Below are 20,215 nucleotides of genomic sequence, written 5' to 3' on the forward strand. Positions count from 1 at the left end.
ATTGTTCCGTCTTAGGTTCCCTGAGTACTTGGTCCAGGAGGAAGTCATTAAAAATAACTAAAGGCTTAACTTTGACGTCACATCCCAGCACAGCATTAGCCAATACAGCCACAGCAGTGTTACTTGTTCTTGTGTTCTCATCTCCACCAGCTCATCACAGGCTCTGCCACATTCCGGTGGATCACTGGGTCATATAGGTGTTGTATAGGTGACAGAGGAAGGACAGGCCCATTACACATTGCCAAAAGTAATGCGAATGACAAGAGGACAGAAATAATTCTAACCTGCTTAGAAAAGTCAATAAAATTTCAAGCCTTGAAGCAGACAGACTGATGAATTTAGAAATATAGAGCTAGTGTTGGAACTAAGACTAAAGAAGTTCAAACACATATGAGGGTCTTGCCTGCTCTAAGTACCTAATCTGTAGGCACCTTTGAATATATCACCCAAGGGACTGTTTCCATGTCTTCGCACTGTATAACCCTGCAAAGAGATGCAAGCAGAAAACTGTAGTGAGTCCCACAAGGTCTGATATTCTGTAACAAAACTGTAGTAGTTCATGCAGAAGCCTGGCTAGCTACAACAGCTAGTGAGGGTAAGGATGGTGGAATGGCATGAAAGAGTATTTAAAGAAATGGTACAACAAAAAGATGGATAAACATAAATAAGTCTCTTGTCTTTCTAATCCTGAAACATTCATGCCCTTGTTCAGAATGAAAAAGATGCCCAAGACAAGTAGGGTATTGTACTGAAAAATATTGGCTGCCTGGTGGCTTTGGAAAAAAAATATGCCATGTTCACAAATACCTCTCTTGACCTGTTTATTAAGAAGGACAATAAATGACTGAGTAGTGAATATTCAGGGCCTGGGAGATTTTATCAGGCATACTGTTTCTGAAAAAAATTGTATGATACAGTGGTCTGTGGGAAGAACTACGAGTTCAGATCTTTCTCAGGTCAGCTGATTCTGTTCCCTTTCTAATTCCATGTACAGTTGCTATTTAACATTTGCCAGTCTTCTGGGAAAGTCTGTCAAAAAAAGGTTTTGAGCGTGACTTGCACAGATTGCTGACTGCCTTTCACAGACTGGACATTTTATGAAGTCCTTCACGGATGACTGTGTTTTGTTTTATTTTTTAATGTATTCTGTAAAGGAAGAATTCTGAACTAAGCCACTGTGATTGCACTTAATCAACTTGCAAACAACACACAGAAAAGAATTCATTATATTACTATAGTGAATTTCTGCTTCTTAAGGATAGTGTCACTATGAACAGAGTTTATTGAAACCAAAATGCCTGAATATATTTATAGATCTTATGTACAAATGAGAGGAGCAAAGGGGTTTGAAAACAGCCAATATGCTTGCTGTGATGTTGGCTTTCCTGGAAGTTAGCTGCAGTAGGCACAAGTCACCAAGGGTGAGACTTTGTGCTCAACATTTACCTGTATCTGCTGCTGTTGAAGTCTGCAGGAAATCCCTCATTTACCGCACAGGAAATAGAATTATGCCAACGCTAAGCTCTTCTGAAAAGATATACTTCTGAAAAATGCAGAAGACTGCAGCTAATATGATTCTAGTGTTTCAGCAGCACTAGGAAGCAGCATTTAAAAATGCTAAATGTTTTGCCCTTGGAATTATAGAAATGTTTTAGAAACCATAGTCAGGAGTTCAGGGAGGTTGATTTTGTACCCAGAAGTACAAATAAATAACCCCTCCGTAATGTGTGCCGAGATGCTTAAAGGTACTTCTCTAAAAAAAAAAATAAAGATTAACAAAATATGTTATTAAGCTAAGCTTCTTTTTATGCGCCTGGGAAGAGTAGCAGCTTTAACAAGTTACAAAGAGAACTTTTTTAGGTCGTATTTAATCACATGGAGGAAAGATGATCCAGTTAGTGTTTTCAAACATTTTATACCACTGTGGTAATTTCTGGTGCCAGCAGACCACTAACATCTGTACTATTTCACAGAAAGGAATGCTACAGACACTGTGTATGCTACCAAAGATGCAAGGCTTACACATCAAGGTAGTATTGCTCCCCTGCACTGATGTCAGTCAAGAAGAGCCCGACAGGAGTCAGTGGAGTTACTCCGACAGAGAAGAAGAGTTAGAAGTTAGGCCTTGTATCACCACTAAAGAAGTATTGCTCTTCTCCTAAATGTGTAACTCATTAATCCCTTGAAAACTTCTAATACCCCACTAATTCCATCTCTTTCATAATCAGGGAGTTAGGCATTTCCTGGCCCTGGCCTAAGTCATATATCATGTTAATTTGTTGAAAGAACTGCACAGATTGACTTCTGACAACTTTTATTATTATTATTACTATTATTTACTTATGATAATCAGCACACACAGTCTGCTAGTCATTGTCCCAAAGAGCTTACTTAAAGGGCTTTCTCCCTTGCCCACTGACTTCCAAGGAACAAGGACTGAAGCCAAGCAGAATTACAAGACGTTTTCACTTGAGGGTCACATACTAGCATGGAATTTATTTCAAACTGAGCTGACTAGGAATTTGGCTCACTTGTACTTTGGCTCACCGTGGTGTTGCCCATCAGGTTCATGATGACAAGTGAACAGGAAATTTCACCACTGCGTCATCAGAATGTTTCATATTGCTCCAGGTGCAGCATGGAGCCAACCTTTCTGTAGAAACCCTGAGATATGATACACAATGAAATTACTGTCTCCTGCTCTCCTGACAGCATGCTTGAATAGGCTGTGCTGAAACCTCCCCAGGGAGATAACGGAAGCCCTATACTTCAGTCATTTAGAGCTGGAGAGTAGGAAACACTTATGAATGTACTGTAGGGAGCAATTCTTCTTGGCAGGAGTTACGTTAAGTGATGTAAGAGAGGGCTTTTCAGCTCTTATTTCTATGCCTTTGAGGATATAGTGTTGTATTTGGCATTTTTAAGCAGAGGTCTGAGCCTCAGAAGGAATGATACAAAAGAGGAGATAATCAAATAACTGAGTTCCTTGCATGCTTTCCCTGTATTCAAGGAGTCTTCAGAAGTGAGATGCTGGGCTAGAGGCAAACACTGATAGAGTTATGAGGAGCTGAGAAGCAAAGTGGTTATTGTTGTCCCTTTGGGTCTGCTTTTCCTATTATTATATTCATATTTTCTGTCACACCACCATGCACAGATGCTTTCCTTGAATAACCCTGGAAGTTTTCAAATCTGTGTCCAAGATTTTTATGTGCTCTGACATCTACAAGAAACTGGCAGATAATCATAGCGCTGTAGATTTGAAATACGAATAGTGCAATTAAAAAAACTGGAAACAAAATATTTATTACTATGACAGATGGTGGTCAATGATAGATATACAAGTGCTATAATCATGTTCATGCTAGGTCTTGCTAATCTTCTATCAGTCTTCTTTTTTTCCTCTTCAGCCAGTTTTTCATTAAGTAGATGGAGCTATGCCAGATTCAGCTTTCATTCATATCATTGTAAATCATATCTGAAACCTGTGGTATTATTCCTGCTTTCTCCACGTACAACTTAGATGGGCTCTTAGACTGTTGCCTTAGGGCTCAATACATCTTGATACATTTGGAAAAACATTTGAAAAGTGAAAGAACAGTTCTGAGGCATTTTTCCTTTTATTTCTTCCTTTCTTCCTTTCTTTCCTTTCTTTCCTTTCTTTCTCTCCTTTTTCTCTTTCTTTCTTTCTTTCTTTCTTTGTCTTTCTCTCACTCTTCCATCTCTGTCTCTTTCCCTGTTTCTTTGCTTGCCTGCTGCCCCAGGCTCATGTCATCTTCTTTGACTTTCTAAAAAAAATTTTAAAAATGTAATCATGATGAGCTAGTGAGGTAATTTGGAACATCTCCCAACATTCCAGCAATGTTGTGGTAAAAATCTGAAATACCCACAGTTCAGAGTTGCTACAATGGCATACCTACTCCTTCTGCCATCTGTTTGTTTTCTCACATGCAAGCCTGTTCACATGCTAAAATCCTCTCATGTCAAAAGTCATGAAATGTGAAACTCCAGTAATAGCAGTATACTTATATAACAGCATTTGCACTAGGATTTTCTTGTTGCCTTAGGTGGAGTTCATGTATTTTCTCTTGTATCCCATCTTTAGGGAATACATTATTTAATTGTTATCTTTTTGGTTGACTCAGAATCTGAAATTAGTGCTGTTCGAGTATCCTGACTATCATTTCAAAATGCCCCTGGCTTTTGATACCTGGGCAACCTTTCAATAAGGTTGTGTTATATTGAAACAAGCCAGGAGTATGGTCAGTGGAGTGCTAGGCCATTCAGTGAGTTACGAAGACAGATGTGCCTTGGAAATACCTAAGCAGTTACATAGAATAGATATGGTAGATGACACAACAACCCCTGACTGAAACTGGCTTCTGATCCTAATTAGGTCACAAGTGATTAATTCCAAATTTCCAATACAATGTGTCGTAAATCCACCAAGTAATTGCTATAGCTGGCAATTTCTGCTCAGCAGCTGCTGAAGATGGCAGTCACTGGACTTAGAACACTGATGTTCTCTAGCACCCCAGCTGGGTTTACAAAGGTGAAGTACGTCCAGTGTGGGCAGATGCTCAGTATTCAGCCTGGCACAAAGTTTCACTATTTGTCAAGCACCGTGCTAACAGGGTGCCTCAAAGTATTTTGTTCCTAATAAATTCTTTCTTCCTCTTTCCTTTCCACTCTCTTACATCATCCTGCTACAACCCAGCTCCACTATACACCTCAAAATAGTTGCTACAAATCTTGCTTGCAATAGGGCAGCAAAACCTTGCCAGTGTCAGAGCCTTGGAAAGCCAGGATGGAAGATGCTGCTGAAGAGTAAGGCAGAAAACACAGGGCTGCAGTTTCTGCTGAGGCAATGTTGACTGTTTCTGCCTTCACTTCCACCATCCCTTGGAAGCTGTACCTATCTTGCTCCTCCTGGCCTCTTCCTGCAGCTCTGTTCCAGCTCTGACCACGGGTAGAATAATCAGGCCCCTGCCTGGCACAAGCCCTCCTGCTTGGGGCAGCAGACATCAATTTTATCTATGCTGCAGGTGAGTTTTGAACTGATTCTTGTTACCTAGTCACAAGCTTCAAGTCTTATCTCAAAAAGTATGACTTATTTCAGTTCTCTCTGCATCTTCCTCAGCAGATTACACTATCCTTTAGTTGCATTATCCTTACATGAGCCTAATATTGCTTGAGATAGGAGATCACGAAGTGAGTATATGCATTCCTTTAGGACTAATTATTTAAAGTTGGCTTCCAGCATTTTTTTGTGCATATAGTCTGGGGCCAAAGGACATAGCCCCCCCTTAGTGTTTAGGAGATGCTAGATAAAGAGAAGTTGAAAAAAATGTGCTGTGTTGATTGCTGTAATTGCTGACACATTCCTGTGGTATACTTGATCATTAGAACAGCTCACTTAAAACAATATTTCCTTTATAGAAAGGAAGTTGGTAATCGAGTTGTTATGCTTCTCTGTTTTGCATTTTCATTTTAAATATTCAGCTGGCATTCAGTGTATGGTTATTGGTTACCAGAGCATGTTGATTCAAATTTTCATTATCCAACTGCAAGCTCATTTTGTTGAATGCTGTTTAACCACTTGATTGCTGCAGATTTTCATGCGTGGGCCTTTTGGATTTTAGTCATGAATGTGGGCCATTTGTGAATGCTGTAATCTAACTGCTCTGTGATTAAAATGTCTGTGACATGGATTTGAATTTGGTCAAGTCTATCCCCAAACCACAGTGACCAAAATGAACTTGTAGAAATCATGCAAAGAAATACATTATGTAAAGTACAATCTAGCTCTGAAGTGTGTGAGACTAAGTGGAGTCTTGCCAAAACAACCCATTTTACTGTCTGGGGATGAGCTAAACCCGTATTATTGATGAGTTTCAAGTGTTTGTGGCTGGAGTGTAAAGTGATACAGGGAACAGTAGCCCTACACAAGTCCTACCTCTTCCCTCTAAGCTGATAACCCAAGCTATTCCCATTACAGTTCTTGTCACTCCCCATCACTCAGTGTCATTCTACTAGCCCAGCCGTTCCCACTCTGTGCTGTGAAATGCCATCATGTCACTGTTGCCTTCACTGTCACCATCATGTCACTGCGCAGCAGCATGTGAGCCCCATCTGAATCTCAGGTTCTTCTCTTTGAGCTACTCTCCCTGTTCAGACTGCCCTTGCCTATACCACCCTTCCTCACCTTTTCTGGACACTTTGGAAATCCCATTCAGAGGGATTTATGTGATAGAAATGAAATTAAGAGAAAAGGGAATAAATAGATCATCTGTCTTCTGTGAAACACTGCCTTTCTAGTAGAAAGGGCTCTTCTCAAAAAAGCCTAATGCTAGTTACCGTGTTCCATCTGCACCAAGAAAATATAGAGTATGGACTTCATTGTGTTGGGATTCTTCAAGTTAGGTGTCTTGTCTGCATTTGCCATCTCTGCTTCTTCGGAAGGAGTGATATTGGCACCTCAGGAAAGTAATTCAGTGCACCTATCTGAAACATCTCCTTTAAGATGGGGTTACCTGTGTCTCTCCACTGAAAACAGAAGTTGTCTAGACAATTAACTTAGGCAAGGTGCTAACCTTTTATGTCTTGGGTTAGGTCAGCTGAATCCTATATCAAAAGAGTCATTGTGGTAGCTCTTACAGAGTGCGTGGGATAGGAGAGGGTTGGATTTCCGAGCAGGGATTTACAAAACTATTTACTTACTATGAAATTATTATTCATCAACATGCACTGAAAAGTTAGAAGGTCACCCTGAATGAAATCCCACTGAGTGAGTTAAACCTATGGTGTCTCACTTAGTAACAGCTACTGTCTTATTTATTATAGAAATGGAGAACGAATACTGCAAAACACTGCTGGAAAATCCCAAAATAATTAATGCAGATGTAGTTTGCCTGGGCATGTCAGTTAAAACTTTAAATCCTGCATACTTGATTTAAAAGACAATTTAAATCTCGCAAAACTGCTAAGGTCAATAAATCCTCCATTAAAACAGAAGCATGCTCATAAAAGTCATCTAGTCCATGGACTAGAAATTTTGTCAGCAGTGACTCCCTGTGCTCCCCGGTCTTTGTGAATGAAATGCTTATCCCTGCCATGAAACACTGAGTTCACATTATACCCAGATTTTTTACGAGGTCTGTAGTCTTTCAATATTGCTTGAGAACAGTTTGTAAACAGTATTCAAAGTCCCAGTCTGAGATCTGAGAGAATACAATTCTGCCATGAATTAACACAGAAATAATGGTTAGCTAAGTCTGGACTGATCAGCTAACTTCCTTTCCTGGTCAACAGCAAGAAAAGTTCACAGGGAGAGGCATCTCATCGTGAAAAAGGCACATAAAATAAACAACTGGGAAACCCTTTCTGCAAAGGATATGAGGGTACCTATTCAGGTATAGGCGAATAAAATTTTTGTTAGCCTAATGTTGGCAAGCCTACTCTTTTCAGGACAGTAGGACATAAATAACCCTTGCAAAGCAACCATACGATCAGGCATCTGTAAGCTGTTGTGCAGGAATACCGTGTCCAATACTTTATTTCAAGTTTTAACACATGAAATTATTTCTAAGAAGCCTAATTGAAAGACGATTAAAAATTTCAGCTAATGTTTGCAGATGTTGCCTTATTGCCTCAGTTCCATAAACATACACCTCTGCTTGCTTCACCTTTTGTTGTTTGAGACCTATTCTTAGTTCCATTGTTCTTAGAAATTCTTCACACTGTTGAACGCTGAACTGCACTGGCAGCTCAGGAAAAATGACAGTGAAAGATCTACAACACGGATTCTTGAAGCTCCAGTTTTCTTTTAGAAACTGTTATAAGACTATTGGATTGGTTTTCAAGCCAGGCTTCAAAGGAGTAATCCAGTAAGAGAACTGTTTAAGATTTAATTGTTAAATGGAGCAATTACTGCATGGCGTGGATGTCTCAAGTTCAGCCTCCAAGTATTCTTTGAGCTTGAAATGCATTACACCAACAAATGGCTTCACAATTTAGTGTAAGCAAACACTTTTATTGGCATAAATTTTTCTGTACTCATCATGAGGGAAAGAAAAAGGGAAGTATGGGGTTGGTTCTCCCTCTTCTATATCTCAGATATTGTTTATTCTGCAATGCATTATTTGTTTTAGCTTGGTATTTCTTTTTAAAATGTCTTTACTAGACTAGAGTGCTACAATTTTAAGCCTCACAGGGAGACTTTAGCAAGTTATGAATAACCAGGGAGTGGGATTTCAATGTAATTCAGGAATGAGAACTAAGCAAAGAGAAGAATATTCAACCTTTTCATGGAAGGATTGAGTATTCTTTTCAAAGTCATATATCAAAAAGCCACATACAATGGAAACATTCTCTCTCCCTAGAACATAAAAGAAGAGGGAACTGCCTGTTATGTGTTCTGAAATGATCCCTTTTCATTACAACTTCAGAATTTTTCTCTCTGGGGATTGCTGACTTCAAACCATGAAGAAAGGGAGAAACGACATCATACTATTTCCATTAAAAGCAGCTATGCGTAACCTATATTTTTTCCTTTCCTCTTTTTTTCCCATTTCACAACAATATTTGCATTCCAAAAAACTTATTCTCTTTTTTTGATGCACTGAGGTTGAGCAAATGAGGTTGCTGCTGACGATGTTGTTCATACCACTTGCATCCGCCTTCTTTTAAGCCAGCAGCAGAGACTGCTATGTCTGTGTGAAATTCATTAGAAAACAAAACATTCCATCTTTCTTCATTTGGCCTGATCCTTCTTGTTTACCATAATTGAGTTATAAGAAAACCATCTTACACAATAAGAATACAAAATTCACTGTCTTGTAAATGCATAAGCTAGAATTGACTTGATTTTTTTTTAATGATCCCATGTACAGTATATTCAGAAAACTCCTGTATATGAACATTTAGAAAAGAAATAAGAATAAATGATTCAGAGACAGTAGAAGAAATCTGGAGAAAAGGGAGTAAGTACTATAAGGCAAAGGTCTCATCTGACTTTTAATACAGTGAAGAAAAATGAAATGAAGAACAGTCAGTATAACACAAGGAATAAAAATAAAAAGAAAGGGCAACATAGTCCCAGAGAAGACTTTTTCCAGGTCCAGTGAGGCTGAATCAAGGAGCTAACTTTGGACATTTTAGTATTAGTAATATAAGATTACTGTAGGAAGAGTTTAGAGAAGAGAGATAAAAAATGAATGTGAGACATAAACAGACTAATAAATGAAAGAGACAACAGCACTCATCATTCATATATTGTTCTTTAGATGTTCAAAGCAGTGTGCAGACATTATCAATTAACTCCTGTATAATATCTGTTTAAGGCAGGTAGATTTTTAATCCCCTTTTTACAAATCAGGAAACTAAAACAGAAATGTAAAATGGCTTGACTAGGGACCACATAATAGGGTAAGACCACTCTAGTCTCATTCTTGTGTTTATTCCCTGAGATAGTAGTGCAGCACCAATCGAAAGACCTGTCTACAGCATAGTATGTAATGCAGATTTTCTATTTCCTACAGTCAAATCATAGAAATTACAGATGCCATGATTCTTTATGAATTTCTGAAATGTGACCTATCAGAAAAAAAAAATAATGCCATAAAACTATTAAAAGTCAGAAAAAAGTTATATTTAAGACTTCATATTTTGTAAATAAAAGGCAATGGGAAAACATTCACATGGTAGTGTCTGGAGGCCTGAAATGGTTTCTCAAAGCATATTTTCCCAATTCTGTTGCTGCGGTTATTTAAGCCTAGACTCTTCCAACTTTATGCATCCTGACAAGATTGTGCTAATAGCATGTAAAGCGATTCACAGATTACAAGAAAAATTAGCAAATTAGCGTTGTTGCTAACAGTATAAAGAAAATGGCACTTATAATACAACATGTTTGAATAGGATATATGTTTGCTATTGTCTCATATTGTTTGCTAGAATAACAACATAGTATAGCAGCACCGATTTTGCATTGTCTTTTCTGGAATTAGGAGCACAACATTGGATACTGAAAGCACTTCTGCTTCTTCCTGGTGCTTCCAAAGACTAAGGCATGAATATATTTCTTTCTTTGTCATCGATTCATTCTTACATCTATATTGGTTTTCAAAACGTTTTCAAAAATGTTTGGTGAACAGCTATGGGAAGTGATCTGGACGTCCGGTATGTTCGAAGTGATGTTAGATTCTTCCTTTGTTTTACGAAAGTTGTGTTCTGTATTATTCCCAGCCTTTAAGTGGTTTATGATCTTTTCCCACTGCAAGTCATCTGCAAAATTGATTAATATGCTTTCTTCCAATCATTCCTGAAACTATTGCACACAGAAAACCCCCAGAAGGCACCTTCTTTCAATTAACACTGGAGGTTTTTTGAAGGCATTTCTCTGCATTCCCATACTACAGATTATGACATCAAACAATTGAGATTAGGATCAGAGTCTGAACAAGCAGGAAGGACATATGTTCTTAAGGGGAAAGTTCTCACACACAGAGATATTTTCGGTAAATGGTAGATTATAAAAGCTCAGCAAAAGCCTGGGCTTTAAATTGGCTTATTTTAAATGCTGCTCATTCCTCTGCCACTTTTAAAGCAACATTTGGTCCTTGTGAAATCAGAAAACTGAGAGCATGAGACCCAGTCAGTCCCAGCAAAAGTCTGGATGAGGCACCTCTTACTCATATGGAAGCTTTTGCCAGATCCTCATGCACAGTGTTGCCAGCTTTCACCATGTTTTCCTGAGGAACTAAGGTGACTTGGTCTTGATTCAGACCTCAGACAATTCTAAGATGACCAAGAGGAGCCCTTTCTGATTTGTCATCTCCTTCCTTTCTGCCTCCAGAGAAAGAGCAACTCAGGCATGGGCAGAGAGGCAGAAGATGACAGAAAGTTTTTCCTGAATGAAGGCAATTCTGGCCATCATGCTTCTGCTCATTCAAGTAGTTTTTTCTCCTTTCATAAAGAAGGGTGGTAGGAGGAGAGAAATTTGTTGGTGCCACTTAGCCACAGGCCCCTCCTTCCCAGGGCTAGAGCGGAAGCAGGGAGGTGAAATAAAGGCTGGATTCCCTCAAACTCTGGGTGCATGGTGATTTTTGACCCTTCTGAGGTCTGCCAAGGCACAGAAGAAGGAGACTTGTCCTTGTTCTGGAGTCCCTGCTTTATGGAGAGCCCTATCCGTTCTTGGGTATAGAGCACTGAGATAAGAAAAAAAGTAAATGTTCTTGTCACTGGGGTGGTTCTTAACTTTTCTGTGTGGTTTTGCATAGTGCCATGGTCGAAGACAGGCAGTGGCCAGCTCCTCATGGCCAAAGTTAGGCACCAACATTTTATTTTAATAAAAAAGTGAGCAATATTAGTAATGATTTTAAAATATTGAGCTCTAATATATAGTCTTATTAGATAAATTTTTAACAGCATATGATTTTTAATTTGATGCCAACAGAAAAGCATACTGATGTAGATGATAGGATAGATTATTTTGATAGTGTAGAGTAACACTAGTTAGAAGGGTGGCCTCACTGTTTAGATATCAAAAATGTCTGGTTAATTATTTAACAGATACCTTGATATTGGTGGCCCACTTGCCTTCTTGTTATCTACTTAAATCAGGCACAAACTTACTGAAACACAAGTGTGATGATAGAAATTAGGGCCCATATTTTGAGAGTTAGACCTAGAAAAACATCTCTTTTATTAATCAAAAATTCTAAAATGAAACCCTTTGGTCTCCCAAAGCCAGTACCTCCTGGGCATTTTCCTCAGTGATGCACCTTTGTCCAATAGAAAAAATAGTTACGCAAGCTGTCAGATGCATTTGAGCATTCATTATTTCCATGGTCAATAACACAAGAGCTGCATGACAACAGAAGCGGCGAAGCAATTTAACTCGCTTACATCATTAGGACAGTGCGGCTCGTCTAGTCCCACTACATTAAATGTAAATGTTATTGTTTAAAATCACAGCTAGTCCTGACTGAAGATGTAAGGGAGTGGAACCAGACAGAAGAGTGCAGTGAAAAGTGTATTTTAACTTTTTCTTGTCACTTGGAGGAATTTCTGTTCCCTACGTAAAATCTAAGCTAACATGATTCTTTTAGTTTTTTAAAAATTAAAGTGTTTGCACAGCCTACATAAAATGACATTATTTTTATTAGTTCACCCAACATTTTCGCGTGAGCTCCAAGCACATTGTGACCTTCCTTATAAGCTAAACATAGCAATTCTTAAAATATGTTTTAATCAATATAAAAAGTGATCAGATGAAAATGTTTGTCTCTTAAAATAATACCAGTAAACTGTATGCTTAACCACTTAATTCTCTTTCTACTTGAATTCAAAGGAAACAATTGATCTGATCCAAGTGTTTTTTCATACTTAGACAAGAAAGCTATCTTAAAACAAAGAAAATACTTTAATTCTGTGGTCTGATCCTACATTGTCTGGAGATCTGAAAATATCATTCTAACATTTCCCCTGAAAGGGATTCATTCATACAGAAAACCAAAAGGAGAGGAAGTGGGAAGGTCGTTGGGCAATGCTTATTTTTTGTGAACCTACAAGCTTGGTCTAGAGTTGGTTTATTGGGTCAGATGATACTTCATCATATGAAGAAACATCTTTAAGAAATTAGGAACATCCTAGTGGCTTAGTAGGAGCATTCCATCTATATTTGAATGAATTAAACAATGTGTTTTCTTGAGAGGCAAAAAGAAATTTTCCTCCCCCTACTCTTCTGATGTTTAATTTTAAAGTTTTCCAACCGCATGTGGTTGATGTGCTTAGGACTGCTGGAGCAATGAAACCAAGAGTAAGAATTTAGCACTATAATTTCATGAACATTAGGGGATGTAAGAGCCCATTGTTAAGAAGTATTGATTGACTCAGAAATCAATCTCTTGAATATACAAGTCTACTAGTTAAAAAGAATTATTTAACTGATTACAGCAGCCTTCATTATGCCATGGGTTAGAAGTTGAGGTGGCAATTATTGTATAAGAAGACAGAAGGTAGGGTACAAGAGAGAGGGAGTTAAGATAGCATATAGAAAAATGAAAGGCAAATTTTGTCGTATACAGGTTTACTACTGTCTGGAAGAACAGAAATACAAGCTTGTTAAGACAGTGTTTTCTCCTGGAAGTCGGAAAGGTGAACACCATTTTTGAGGACAGCCATGAACTAGGTATATTGATGTCTAAGAAGCTTGGGAGTGTAAAAATAAAAGGAAGATGGAAATAAAGAGCTAATTCCCATGCTTCTACAAGGTAAGGGGCCAGTAGCAGGAAGGGAAAGGCATAGGCATAGGCCTGCTTGAAGTCACACAGATATTTTTATCTGATTTTTTTCTACTCCTGGGACTTACAGAAAATGCAGGAAAGAATTGAAAAAGGTAGGTTTTTGGTAGCCTCCTTTTCAAAATGGAAATCTTTCTTCAAAGGTTAAGCACCTTCTTCTGGCTCTTCAGCTGGGAAAATTCACAGAAAGCTCTAGAAAAGTTTTCCACTTTTCTAACTTTAGCTTGTAGGTATTTCATGGAAGTTGATCCATGTGAATGATAACAGGGAAAATTTGGGGTAGGAGAACTGAATTATACTTAGGCCAAGGGCTGAATACAGAGTGAGCCAAGAGTGAATTAAAAGAATTAGCCCTTGATTTGAATTCTGTGGGCAGAGGGATAGTAAGTGAGTAAAGTTAAGAGAAGAGAGATGAAGCCCCTTAGCAAATAATGTGGTCTGACTGCAGTTTTCTGGGCACTTTAAAGTCTAGTGAGTATGGCTTCAGGAGGCCATTAAAATGAGAATTACAGTAGCTGACAGAGGGAATAATTATGGCTTGGTTAAGGAGAATTGTTACAGGGATGGATCCTGGTAACGTTTCAAAGAAAGCAGTAGAAATTCAGATAAGGAAAAAAATATTTTTGTCAAGAAATAATCACAGATTTGTAGTTTCAGTAGTAAAGTTCAGACTCGAGATACAGGTAATGGAAATGAGTCACAGTGATGGACCCTTTTACTGAAAAAATAGCTTCATTCAGAAAAATATAGTACACAGAGAAGCTAAAAGTCCTGGCAGAAAAGGAGGGTATGGAGATATTAGAGAGGTACTTCTCTGATCAGAGAGGGATCTGCAGCTGTTGTTCATGAGTACTCGTAATAAATTAGTTTCTTTAGCATGTAGTGAGCGTATTTCTTTCTTGGTTGTTTCATTCCTAGTAAGGGCTTTACGTCTTCTCCCTGCCTTTCCCCTGAGGGAGTGTGCAAGGTGCTTCTTTACTTCATCTTTCTCATGGGTGATTCATGGCTAGTGTCAACCCTGGTCATCCTCTGCACACAGAATTTTATATTAACCTTTAATCATCTGTTTTTCATCTTACAATGCTTAACTCACAGAAGCAAAGCTCCTGAAGCACATGCCAACTAGTCCAAAAGTATGAATTATGGTCACACTTTGTCTATGGAGAAACATTTGTACAAAGCATGAATTGCAGACGTACACAGTTTATAGACATCACTGACAAACACCACTAAGAGCAAGGTAGACAAATAGGACACAATGGCTTTTTCATTCTTGTCGCCTCCCTCTGTATAGCCTAGGCTTTAATACAAGATCTAATAAAATCTAGTGGCAGCTTTGCAGTACATTCCAATTTTTAAAGCTTTAAAAGTTAAAGAAAATATTCTCTCTCTGAAATAATAACTTTTGTCCTAAAAGTATTTAATTATTGATTAGCAAGTATTTTTGTCTCAACCATAACAAGATTTGTAGTTTTTTTGCTTCTTTGGTTTTGTTTTACAAAATGTTCATGCTTTTAGGTGTACTTATGTGCTTAAAATTTTATTTTTCAATTAAAAGATAGCGATGGAAAAATTTTCAGTTGCTCTGTCACTTCTAGATTGCCCACTTCTGAGAAGGGTAAAACATTTTGGAAACTCTATCCAAGTGTTGCCAGCACTTTGTTTTATTTTTCAGCCTAAATAAATTGGATCCATCGAAAGACTTGGTGTTACTCTTGTTCCAGTCTTGTTCTATGCCAGTCTTGTCATTTCACGATATGCAGCAATTCCTTCCTTCAACAGGTCCCTTCGACATTTTTACAGTATTTTCTGACTGTAGCAGCTCCCTCCTTTTCAAACCTCTTCATATAAGTGATCCTAAAGACTTGATTCTCCTTTTGTACTCATGTTTATTACATCCAAACCCCATTTTCAACTCTTTTGACATTATTTCCACCAGACCACAAGGGGTAACACTAAATATGCTTCATAAATTCCCATACTTAAGCATCAAAGAACCTACGCCAGCCCTACTGGCATTGCAAGCCATATTACATATTTTGTAGATTGATACACATCTGCAGGGGGCAAGGTCTTTCTCATATTTCTTTAAAACTGCAGCTTAAAACTTAAAAAAGATGAATTAACATTTTAATACAAACACAAGAACATCGTTTACTTGTGAAAAAGCACTGAAGTCATCCAGAACAGCATACTCCAAACAGAAGTATACCACATAAAACACACGTCGCTCTGTGGCTACAAGTCTCTCTGTTTCTTGTATACAGATGTTAGTGTGGACATTATGGGGAGCATCTCATGTTGCACTCTGATGACTACCAAGAAATTCTACTGACAGTCTCTGCTCTATGTCTGTCTCCCTCTGCATTCAGCTCAGACCTCTGCTCCACTGTAGGGAGCTTAGAGTATAAATTACAGGGACACTAGAAACTTCTGGAGGGGTGCTTAGAGGATCCACAGAGACTTTGGGCTCTTTGCAGAGAAGGAGGTATTTATGCACATAAATCCTGGCTCTCAGCGACTTCAGTGGGAGCTACAGGGCTGTATGAATCTGGAAGGTGGTGGGCAGAAGGCTGTGCGACGGAGGGATACAACCACATACTACACCAGGCAATGCTCGTGGCTCCTCCAGCCTCACAGGAGCTGTTAATCTGCCCCTGGAGTTAGGTTGTAGTACCTTGTCCTGTCCTTATGTACATAAAAATCTGAGCATCACAATGCCTAGATTTTTCTACCCCACAGAGAAATTCAGAATCCCCGTGTGTCACCTCAGATCCCTGCACCATACATACACAGCATTAGCCTAGGGTGCAGGACACAAGTAGCACCTTAGTTTTCCCACCCTACAGCACCCAAAGCAGGGAACAGCCTAAAGTTAACATGTTAACCCTACCTACAGCTACCACTAGGATGGACTGGAGGGAGGGCATGCTTTCTGCCTTGGAACAGCCATTGCGTCAAATACACTCCTTGGAGCAGGAACCACCATCTATCCAAGTTCCCCAATTGCTCTTTTTTTTTCCCAGCCTTCTGAATCCAGCACCAACAGGAGAGGCAGAGAGGAGAGCCCCTCTCATACTAAACTGTAGTCTGGCAGTCAGTGCAGCCTAATAGGAAGTGAGGATTTGAAAGGGAAAAGCCAAGCTCAGGTCTTCCACAGTCTAGCTGTGTAATCTAATTGATAAGTTAATGTTTGAAGGGATTGATACAAACCAAACCCAAAACCCCATGATGCAGCTTTTTGTAGGTAGCCAGTTCCTAGCAGAGTTTTGAGACTACTCCAAGAACACCTTTTGATTGAGCATCTCTAAGGACCCAGACGAACGAAAGAGACATCTCTGGACCTTGATCAGGCTTACGTGTCAATTGAAACTTGGCTGTTCAACTCTGTTACAGGCAAGATATTTTTGTTCATTCCCCATGGTAGACACTCCTGGACGCGACCCTGTGCAATGTGCTCTAGGGGAACCTGCTTTGGCAGAGGGTTGGACTAGATGATCTCCAAAGGTCCCTTCCAACACTAACCATTCTGTGACCTTTCAGGGGTCTATACAGTTTTAGGATATAAAGTTTCTTTAAGTTTAGGTGCCACCTAGATTAGGTTGAAACTGCATAAGGACTTTTAGGATTTTATCTTTCCATCTTGTTGATCAATCTTCTCCTGATTTCTATTTTCTTCCACTATCTGTCTGCTTTAGATTTGTTCACTGAATGAGGAAGGACTGGGCTTTGTCTCACAGAAGCAACGAATTCTTGCGAAGTTCATCCGCTGTGTTATTTTTCTGCCAGGTAATAGAAAGGTTTCATGTACTTGTGCCTTTTTAATGAACAGTTTTGCTGCAATTTTTTTTTATGGAGACAATCTGCACCACTAATTGACAGAGATGTGCATCAAGATGAGTTTGTCATGGGAAAACATGCACTTTGACAGGGAAGGAAAAGGAGAGAAGAAGAAGGTGTCATAAGGGATAGCACTAAGGAATTTGATTTTTTTTTTTGTGGGAACATGAAGGGGAGAAAAAAAACCTGCGGAAACCTGTGTTGTTCATTAAAAGAAAACAATGTTGTTCAGGCATGACCCTGCTCCTTCCCGTTAAAGACAGTATTGACATCTGATCCAATCTGGGAAAAAATCGCTGATGAAAAAAAAGGAATTTCAGTGAAGAGATTTCCATTTAAAACTAGTGACAGCAAGACAGTGAGGAGATATAAGTAGCTTCCTTAAACCTAATTCAATAAAGGTTTAAGGAAATAGAAAGGCTCTCAGAAGGCTGATGCAATCCAGTGGCAGGGCATAGCGGGCTTCCAGCACTTCTGCAGGAGATCTGTTATTACCTAAAAAGAGCAGACACTTGTTAAAATTGTAGCTCTTTCTCCTCAGCTTTAGACTGGTATTATTTATTAGTTTAGACGCCACTGATTCCAAAAGGCCAGGACAGTTCCTATGCAATTAGAAGGAAAATATGCTTCTGACCTCCAGGAAAGTTTCCCTCCCAGCTCCCGCTTTCCCGCTCAGGGTCTTTGTGAGGCGAGTGGTGAAACCGGCTTTTGTGAAGAAGAACCACACACGCAATCCAGACCTCTTCGGACAAGGCACCATCATTCATGTCTCTCGCATGTTGACAAACACTTTGGTTGTGTTGCTAGGGCAATGGTGCTGGAGCAGCGAGCCCATCCCCGTTAAACACCCCCCGGAGGGCGATGGGGATGCAGGGCAGCAGGACCAGATGGTTCAACTCATTCCCGGCATTCAGCCATTGCTCTGCGCAGGACCGACTGGTAGCCACTTTCCAGCCAGCCGGCTGGCTCAGAAGTCTTGTGGGTTGCTTTTCTTTAATTGCCTCTTTTCGAGAAACATATCAAAGGCCATTTTCTTCTTCTAAGCAATGCATTTGGTCACTCAAAATATTTCCAGGCAGCGCGGGCTGCAGCAGCAGTGTGGGGGATCACTGGGGTTTTAAAACACAGATGCACGAGGGGCAGGAGCAAGAGGCAGATGGTCACTGGGACTTGCAGCCATACAGGGCTGCTGCCCTCCCTCTGGCCTCCGCTGGTGCCTTTCTGCATGGCACACCTCTCCGTAAATCCCTGCAGTATTTGGAGAGCTGCGTGCGTTTGCGGTGAGGGCGCGGGGGCTGTGATGGGAACGGGAGCAGGACGGTGCACTGGCGCCACAAAAAAATGCACTTGGAGCCTTTCCTTTTTCTTTTTTCACACAAATGTTAAAAAAAATATACGGGGCGTACCTGCTTTTGTTTAATTTGCTTTATTTTCATTTCTCTTCGCTTGAGGGGGAAGCGCATCAACGGGGGGGGGGGTTGCTGCAAGACATGAGTTTCTCATCTCGCCTGTGTGTGCGGATCCAGTTTCCTGTCCTTGATCCCAGATTATTTTCTCCATCAGGGGACAGCTGGTTTGGCAGAGCCGAGCATGGGGCGGCTCTGCAGGCAGCACCGGGGGCACGGGGTGCAGGGCAGGGGGGAGGAGGGCCACCATGGCTGGGCGGTGTGAGCCGCGCTTGAGGCTGCCTGCGGGTGACCGGTGGCAGTGAGAGGTCCTGTGAAAGCTGGCGGGGCAGCCTCCCCTGGCTGCCCTCCAACCAGGGCCGTTCACAGGCCTGTTCTCAGCCTCGCCTCTTCCACAGGGCCCAACTGGGAACAGAAAATGAATCGCTTTTTTATTGGCCTCAAAGAGGTCCTTTGACGGGCAGGCTTATGCCTGCCATTGCTGTTTGATCCCTGCCGCCGGGCTGACCCTGGCGCCCCTGCCACCACCCGGTGGCAGGTGACATTCCATCAGCCCGTGGGTGCTCTGATGGGGGCTGAGCCCTGGCATGGGGCACGGCCGGGACACAGCACCTCCACCAGGACCTGTGCTTGGGGCCAAGGCCTGCATGCCCCACACACAGACCCTGCAGCTGTCAGCGGCTTCCAGGAGCAGGAGGTGGCTGCTTGCAGGGTGTTTACAGTGTGCTTCCCCAGACAGCCTTTTTTCTTTCCCCCCACAACTGCCTAAGAGCAGCTTTTGGAGAGAGACTGCCCCTGCAGAAGATGCAATAGTTGGTCCCCTGCAAGGCGGTCCCAGCTGCTTGCACCCTGTTTCACAGGCCCCAGAGCGGTCATCCGCCAGGCAGGCGTCCCCCCGGCACGGTGGCACAGGCGAGCCCTCACAGCGGTGGTACAAAGAGGCTGTTCGACATTGTGTGGTGTCTGGGTTTTGTGGTTGGGCTTCAGAGACCTTATATCCCAGCTTTTGTGCACCTCAGGAAAGGAGCAGGAATTGATTCAAGGAAAATAAATAAGGACTTTTAAAGATATTTATTTATGGACAGGCTTTCATGCATGCATCTTACAGCACTCCACATAAAATATAATTAAAACAAGCATCACGCTGAATATGATTCAGAAAATAAAAATGTCTTTAAATACTGTTTAACTGCCAGCAGCTTGACATACTTCATTCCTCTGGGGAAGGAGTAACAGAGACGTGAAGTTATGTGACTACAGAAGCCACAAGACGTGGGTATTTTTAGGGGAAGTACAACTGGGGGAAGTAACTGACCTGTGACAAGGGTTTAATGCAAGAAACACTCCCGAAGCCGCCCAGCTCCTGAGGGCAGTCAGGCAGCCTCAGATGGCAGTCGGGCCCATTGGGAGGAGGATGGAGAAGGAGGTCAAGACCCACCAGCTCTGCTCCTGTAGCTAGTCTCGGGCACCCCGTGGAGGAGTACCTTCACCCAAACAGACCTTCAAACACTTCTCTTGGCAGGGCTCTCTGAAGGCTAGTTAACATCAGTAAAACAGTGTGAGATCCTGAATGCCTGCCACCATTTTCTACCATTTCTGTCCTTTTTCTTCTCCATTCCCATTCATTTCTGCAGCCAGGGAAGCACGTAAACCTGCCCTGGGGGCACC

The sequence above is a fragment of the Nyctibius grandis genome, chromosome 1, assembly GCF_013368605.1.
Source record: "Nyctibius grandis isolate bNycGra1 chromosome 1, bNycGra1.pri, whole genome shotgun sequence".
In the NCBI taxonomy this organism is placed as follows: Eukaryota; Metazoa; Chordata; class Aves; order Nyctibiiformes; family Nyctibiidae; genus Nyctibius; species Nyctibius grandis.